General features: G+C 38.1%; 1 protein-coding gene across 1 annotated transcript in view; it reads right to left on the reverse strand.

Annotated features, from left to right (window-relative positions):
* The window catches only part of SUGCT (succinyl-CoA:glutarate-CoA transferase), a 674,152-nt gene that overhangs the window by 529,299 nt on the left and 137,003 nt on the right, over positions 1-7,850 (reverse strand). The window lies entirely within an intron of this gene.

Consider the following 7,850-nt stretch of genomic DNA (forward strand, 5'->3'; position numbering starts at 1 on the left):
ATCCTCCCTTAAATAAAAGTTATTATACCTTATCCCAACTTGATCTGAGCTTCATACCCTCATTATTGTACTTGTTTCAGCTTTTAAGAATGATAAATTTATCAAAGAGTGTGGCTAACTCTGCAGGAACTCAAGTGCACCTGTCCATCCTGCCTAATGTTGTGCAGTGAGCACACTCCCCAGTAAGACCAACAAACAAGCCAGCAGAGCACAGTGCACTCTGTCCTGAAAGTAGCTGCAGCCCACCACTTTGTTTCAAGTAGAAGCTACAAGAAGGCCTAGGCCCTTGTAGGGGTGTACAAACATACACCCCACCCTCTGCATCAGGCACATTTCCTGGGCACATTTCCTGTTTTTCCCTGCACATACAGACCCCATATATACCCATGGGCAGGCCTAATAAACAACTTCGGACTGCAGACTCCAGGTTCCTGCTTCATTCTCTCGCGTCTCTGAGTCTCCTACATTCCGGCAAACAAAGCAGTCAGCACATCCTGGTCAGCGCATCCCTCAATGGGTTAGCAACAAAAGAGGTCATCTAAAACTTAAATCTTCCAAGTCTATTAAAGAAATCATCTAAAAGTGACTCCCATCATGTTTCAGAAACAGAACTCAAAAATCTCTACAAATTAAATTTCACATGAAGATAGAGTTAATTTCTAGAGGACTACCACAAAGAGCATAGGTTCCAAATACTGCCTCCAAAGGCCCAGAACTATGGAAAAGAAATTATACCAACTTTCCATAAGTATGAGGAAAAAAATGTATTCAGCCTGATAAGATAAGCATGATATAACATAGGCTTATATTTCACATTCTAGACCATCTGGAATGATTGAGAATCTACCAAACCATCATCTGAACATACCCCAAATTGGACTGGCTCCTGGATCATCTCAAAGGGTGCATTTCTCAGAATTCAGTACTGCAACTTGTTATCACCTTCTTCTTGGTACTGCAGCTGTGCCCACTTCAAGGTCTGTCAGTAAGGGCTCAGCATGCCTTGCTTGCTGTACTTCTTTACGTTATTCTTGGGATTTTAAACTCACTTTTGTATTCCTTTACTGCTCTGCTGAAATTGAAACTGCCTTATGGCAGCTGGCTTGGCTGTATTGCCCAGGTGGCCAAATTAATACACTTTGAGTTATCCACTTCTGGACCTCCATCTGGTCTTGGGCATTTGAACCACGCAATATTCCAGGGTTGCCTGGGGCTACCTGGGCTAATCACTAGTCTACTTCTGTGTCTTTCAAAATGAAAAATAAAATTAACACTTTATGTTAGTAGTCCACTAGATGGTTTAAGTCTGGGTTCATGGTTTCTAATTTATAGTAACCTCTCAGGATCTTACAATTGTAAGTATATAATTTAACTCTTTAACTTTCAGATACATTTTCCATAAACTGTTGGTTATTAACCTAGAAGAATGCAGAACCCCAGTAATAAATATGTGAAATCTTAATAATAATCAAGTAATACCCTAAGTAGTGTGGGTGAAGTATTGGCATGTTTACTATGCCACTCTCAGCAACATGAACACAGAACACAATTTGCAAAATAATAAATGGTCTTAAATTTGTGTTAAGGACTACACACAGCTATTATGTTTGTTTGTTTGTATTTTTAATTTTTGCACAGAAGAATTGGTGTGCAGGGGCATCAAAGGATTCACCAGAGACCAGAGACATGGTGGGGATCAGAACAGGCAAATTTACTTAAAGACTACTGCTAAGGGGAGCAGCAGGCAAGACAGGAGAGGTTTTCTGTATCATATGGGTTAGTTGCCTGGTGGAGGATCAAACTCAGACAGTAGGGGTAATGTTGCTGAGACTTTTTTTTTTTTCTTAAAGATTTATTTATTTGTGCATACAGAACTGGGGTACAAGCCAGAGGCTCAGGGCCAGTGAGAGGCTTCACCAGAGACAGAGTGGGGAGCAGAACAGGCAGATCAACAAAGGACACTGCTGAGGGGAGCAGCGGGTGGGTCAGGAGAGGTCTGCCACACCATGTGGATCACCTCTGGGGCAGGCGGGATCGAACTCATGCGGAAGCGGCTTTAGATTCTCAGTGCTGTGCTTTAACCCGCTGCGCCACCAGAGAGGGCCGTTGCTGAGACTTTTAACCCTTCTGTCACAAGGGAGACACTGACTTGTATTTCTTAAGAAATTGGCAAAAAGGTATCAGAGATAACAGTAGCAGTCATTTTGCCATGAATGCTTTTCTTTAAATTGGAGGAATTTTCTCAAGGCCATTTTTCTATAAGAAAACTTCTTCTTGGCCCTCCCTGGTAGTGCAGTGGGTTGGAATGCAGCACTGCAAGCTGGCTTCAGCCACTGCAGTGCAAATGCGATCCCCAGGCCCAGAGGTGATCCACATGGCACAGCAGACCTCTCCTGTCTAGCCCACTGCTCCCTGCAGCAGTTTACTTCTGCTGTATGCCTGTTCTTCTCCCCACTCTGTCTCTGGTAAGTCCTCTCACCATCCCTGCAGCTCTGGCTTGTACCCTGGTTCTGTGTTCATAAATAAATAATTTTAAAAAAAAAGCAAACTTCTTTTCTCTAGCAATATTATTGAAAATAGAAGGGGTTTCTTCTTTTTTCCAGTGAAAGTCATTTTCAAGAATTCATATTAAGGTAATTTTGCAAGCCAAAAAAATCACAAAGGGTTTGGTTATTTCCACTTTCCTACTTTCAAAATCAACTGATAGTCAATAGATTGACATCAGTAAAATCTTTCTGAGGTGATCATAAGTTTCCTATAATTCCTAGATTGATCTGAGATGATTTCCAGGGATAGGTATGAGCTGAATTCTAGTTCACAGATTAGTTTGGTTACCTCATTTCTTGCCCATAGATTAGTTTGGTTACCTCGTTTTTTGCCCATTTCTTCTCGATTTTATTTGTTAGAATTGCAATAAATGGTAAGGATTCCTGACCCTGCCCTGACTAACTATATTTGACAACTATTTAATAAAAATAATCCTGTTCATAATGACAGTTTGAACCACTTTGTGAGTTAGCTCAGTTGGTTAGAACATGGTGATAATAAGTTTGAATGAAGAGACAGAACTCATCTTTCAGCTCATTTCTGAATGGAATACCATATCCATTCCTTCCACACAATGATAACTCATGAACACAAGAAGTATTTCAGAACTAGCAAGTTCCCACTGGGCAAAAAAGTTAAAAATTATTTTAAACCACTGACAAGCCAAAACCAAAGTATGATTTATCAGTAACTACTGAGAGGCCCAGTTGGGGCAGGGGGTAGGGATTTCTTTATAAAAATAGAGAAAAAGGGATAAACTTAGCAACTCAATGTTTAAAGGGGCATTACAGATCTAAAACTAATCATCTATTCACAAGAATGTATTTTAAGGCAGGAAAGGGGGAGAAAGTCAACAATTCTGAAGTGATTATATATGAAAAATCAGAGGCTTCCTGGCAAGTAATGACAAATTTTTCACAAATTGAAAGAATGCAGTAGTATGTGACTTTTAGGTTAATAACTACATACTGTAGATCCATTCTAAATATTGCATTAGAGCATCCCCTAAACTTAGGCTCATTATTTCATCATGTAGATGCTATATAATTTACTCAGAGATTGCCTTTATATGGTTCCATCTAAGCACACACAAAAAAAGTCAAGTTGGTTAATAATAATCATTTTGATATCAAAACTATTATTTTATATAATATAGTGGGTCCTGATATTTTTGTATATAAAGAGAAAACCAATGAGGTGGTCAAAGTGGATCTCAAAAGGCAAAGCTAAAAAGGTCCGGAATTAATACACCCCATTATTTCCCAAAGGAACTCCATAGTGTCCGTCACTTCTACCAAATGAACACCAAACAACAATAACAGAATCTTTCATTTCCAGAATGACAGCCAAGTATGACAACTAAAGTCAGGAAATAAGACTAGAACTAAGACTCACTGCCACAAAATTGGCGTTTTGCCTCCTTCTCCCTTCTTATATTCTGACCTCCAAATAAGCTAGACTAAACAGTAATTGCCTTACTTCTACACCTACTTTATACCACAATTAGAATCATATCATGGTAAGTCTAGAAAGATACAGAATAAGTTTCTAAACCTGATTATGTATCATGATCAACTGGGGAATTTCAGGACCCTACCTTAGATCTACTAAATCAGAATTTCCAGGGATGGATCCTGGGGGGGAAAATAGTCAATGTTACACTAATTGAACATCAGGTTTGAAAACCACAGCCTTTGGAAAATATAACAAAACCCTTAATATTACAGATGAATAATTAAAAGAATTGAAAAATAAAATAATCTATGTGAGATTACTAGGGGCAAAGGATGTCCTGAATAGATTATACAGATACAGGTTTTAGGGACTCCACTCCCACTACAAACACTGAAACTACAAATCCCAGCAATACCAAAGGGAGGACCAGAGGGCAGAGTCAAAAAGCCATTTTGGGAATTTTTGGATAAAACTGGATATGTTGGATGTCTTTGCAGCAACTGGGATGGAGCTGGAAAAGATCATGCTTAGTGAGATAGCCAGAAAGAGAAAGCAAAATAATGGATGGTTTCACTCATAGCAGGAGTATAATGGATCAGGCGAGAAAATAACAAAAATAATGAACAACCATATACCAGAGACATTTTGCGGGGGTGGAGTGGGGAATGGGATCAAAAACGGGGAGGTGGGGAGGGAAGTGCACAGGATTATGGTGATGGCACATGGGTGACCTGGTGATGGGAAACCCACAGGACTACAATTGAGATGGAAAAAAATGTACAAAATGGGCTCTCCCTGGTGGCTCAGCGGGTTAAAGCACAGCACTGAGAATCTAGGGCCGCTTCCGCATGGGTTCGATTCCCGCCAGCCCCAGAGGTGACCGCATGGTGTGGCAGACCTCTCCTGGCCCGCCCGCTGCTCCCCTCAGCAGTGTAGTTCGACCATCTGCCTGTTCTGTTGCCCACTCTGTCTCTGGTGAAGCCTCTCGCCGCCCCTGAGCCTCTGGCCTGTACCCCAGTTCTGTATGCACAAATAAATAAAATCTTTAAAAAAAATGTACAAAATGATGTAAAAATAAACTGTTATAAAAAAAAAAACTGGACATGTTGGGATAAGGTTCTCTCTCTTGACCTTGTAGCTGTAGCTAGTAGCTTGACTCTTCATTAGCTTTCAGTGTGCTATTGGGGTTCCAGGTCTGCAGAACTGGCAGGACACATTAGTTAACTTAGTTAACACTCTTTCCCTGGGTTGACCTTTTCCTTTTGTTCCCTTGTAAATAAACCCATTAATGACCTTTTTGTGTGTATTTGCAGTTGAATCTTAAGCACACAGGTGAGGACCCACAAACAGGCAACCCAACTTACATTGGGTTGTCCTGTACAAGATCATATAGTGAGCTAATGACTACTCCAATTAAACTACTCCAACTTAGTTCTCCATGTTACAGTATTCTACCTTATGCTAAATTGGGAACCATTTCACAATAAAATTGTATATTATATGAACACACATATGAGTAAATAAAAAGATATAGTCCTATTCCTTTTAAACTTAAAAAATTAAAAAAAAAAAAAAAACTAAACACTGGGCCCTCCCTGGTGGAGCAGCCGGTTAAAGCACTGCACTAAGAAGCTAAAGCCACTTCAGCATGAGTTCAATCCATATGGCGCAGCAGACCTCTCCTGACCCGCCCGCTGCTCCTCTCAGCAGCTCCTCTCAGCAGTGTACTTATCCATCTGCCTGTTCTGCTCCCCACTCTGTCTCTGGTGAAGCCTCTTACCGCCCCTGAACCTCTGGCCTATACCCCAGTTCTGTATGAACAAATAAATAAATCTTAAAAAAAAAAAACTAAACAGTTATAGAAAATATAGGAACAGAGCTTGCATCATAAGAGTGTTCCTATAGGATATGGGGGAGGACTTTAAAAACAAAGACAGTAACTCCTGTAAGGCAGGAAAGAGATTGACATACTGGGGAAAGGGAAAATGAAAATAGACAAGGTAACTGAAACATGGCAAGAAAAACAGGAAATGAAATTGGAGAGGTTGACAGAAACCATATTATGCCAGTCTTTGCAGGCCCTGGTAAGTAATGATTCTTTGCACACCTTCAAACCACAAATCATATCGTATATCCTTCTACTTCAGACACAATGACTTTCTACTATGTTTACTATTAAATTCAAATAGTCAATTGAGAAATTATTCCAAGTATCTTCTCTGAACACAGTGGTATCAACCACAAAAAGAAAGCAATTAAAAACCTCCTATATGGAGACTAAACAGCACACTTCTAAATCACTATCAGAGTAATTAGGAACTCAAAGAAGAAATAAAAAAATAACTGTAGACAAAAGAAAATAAGTTTATGTAATTTTAAGGAATTAAGGGGAAAAAGCAAAATCAAAAGGCAGTAGAAGGAAGAAAATAGTAAAAATAAGAGCATAAATGAATAAACGAAATAAAAATTTAAAGATATAAAAGATAACTAAAACAAAAGCTGGTTCTTTGAAAAATAAGCAAAAGAGACAAACCATTAGCAAGGATCACAAGGGGGAAAAAAGAATTAAACTTAAATAAATAGAATCAGAAAAAAAAAGATGTTATAACAGACCTCTAAGAAATTCAGTATGAACATATGGTGCTAGTAAATTGAATAACCTAGAAGAGATGGACAAATTCTTAGTAATATATACCACCCAAACCTGTATCAAGGAGAAACAGAAACCTTGAATACACAATTTACAAAGAAGCAAATGGAAAAAAGTAATATATACCACCCAAACCTGTATCAAGGAGAAACAGAAACCTTGAATACACAATTTACAAAGAAGCAAATGGAAAAATAACCAAAGGACTCCCAAAAAAACAAAAGTTCAAGACCAGATAGTTTTACTAGGGCATTCTACCAAATTTTCAAAGATGAAATAATACCCACCCTTCTTGATCTCTTCCTAAAAATTGAGATAATGGTTATATTTCTAAACTCATTGTATCAGTGCAACATCACTCTGATATCAAACCAAAGACACAACAAATAAAGACCAATTTATCTGATGAAAATAGATGCAAAAATCCTTAATGAAATCTTAGCAAACTGAATTCAACAATGCATTAAAAGGATCATACGCTAAAATCAAGTGGGATTCAAAGAAAGACATGGTAAATTTCAGCATCTGAAAATCAATCAGTAAATTCACCACATCAACAAGTAAAAGCCATAGGCTCATAAATCTTTAATAAGATTTAGCATCCTGCAAGTTTTGACTTTTTCCTGATCCTTTGTTTGTTTGGTTTCCCTATATTCACCCTGTAAGTGAGACCATCTGAGGCATATAGCAGAGGAGATAAAGGGAGAAGGGTCAAAACAGGGGAAATAAGAGCACAGGGAATCATGATGATGGTCACAGGTGCCATGGTGTTGGGAGAATTATGAAAGCTATACAAGAAGGAAGAAATAAAATATTGTACAAAATGAAAAACAATGTAAGAAAATAGAAAAATGAATTAATTTAAAATAAATTCAAATCCATTTATGTAAAAAAAATACAAAATTCTGGGGAAGAATGAAGCATACGTCAACATAATAAAAGATATGTATGACAAACTCACAACTAACATCATTTTCAATGGTAAAAAACTGAAAGTTTTCCCCCTACAATCTAGTATGAGACAAGGAGTATTAGACATCCCTGTGGAGTAATTAGGCTAGAGAAGGATACAAAAAGAATCCAAATTGGGAATGAATAATGAAAACTATCATTACATACAAATGATATGAGGTTAAAGATAAAAAACCTGAACAATGTTACAAAAAAAAATTAACTGAAGCTATAAGTTCAGCAAATT

The sequence above is a fragment of the Condylura cristata genome, unplaced genomic scaffold, assembly GCF_000260355.1.
Source record: "Condylura cristata isolate star-nosed mole 26May11 unplaced genomic scaffold, ConCri1.0 scaffold00005, whole genome shotgun sequence".
Lineage (NCBI taxonomy): Eukaryota > Metazoa > Chordata > Mammalia > Eulipotyphla > Talpidae > Condylura > Condylura cristata.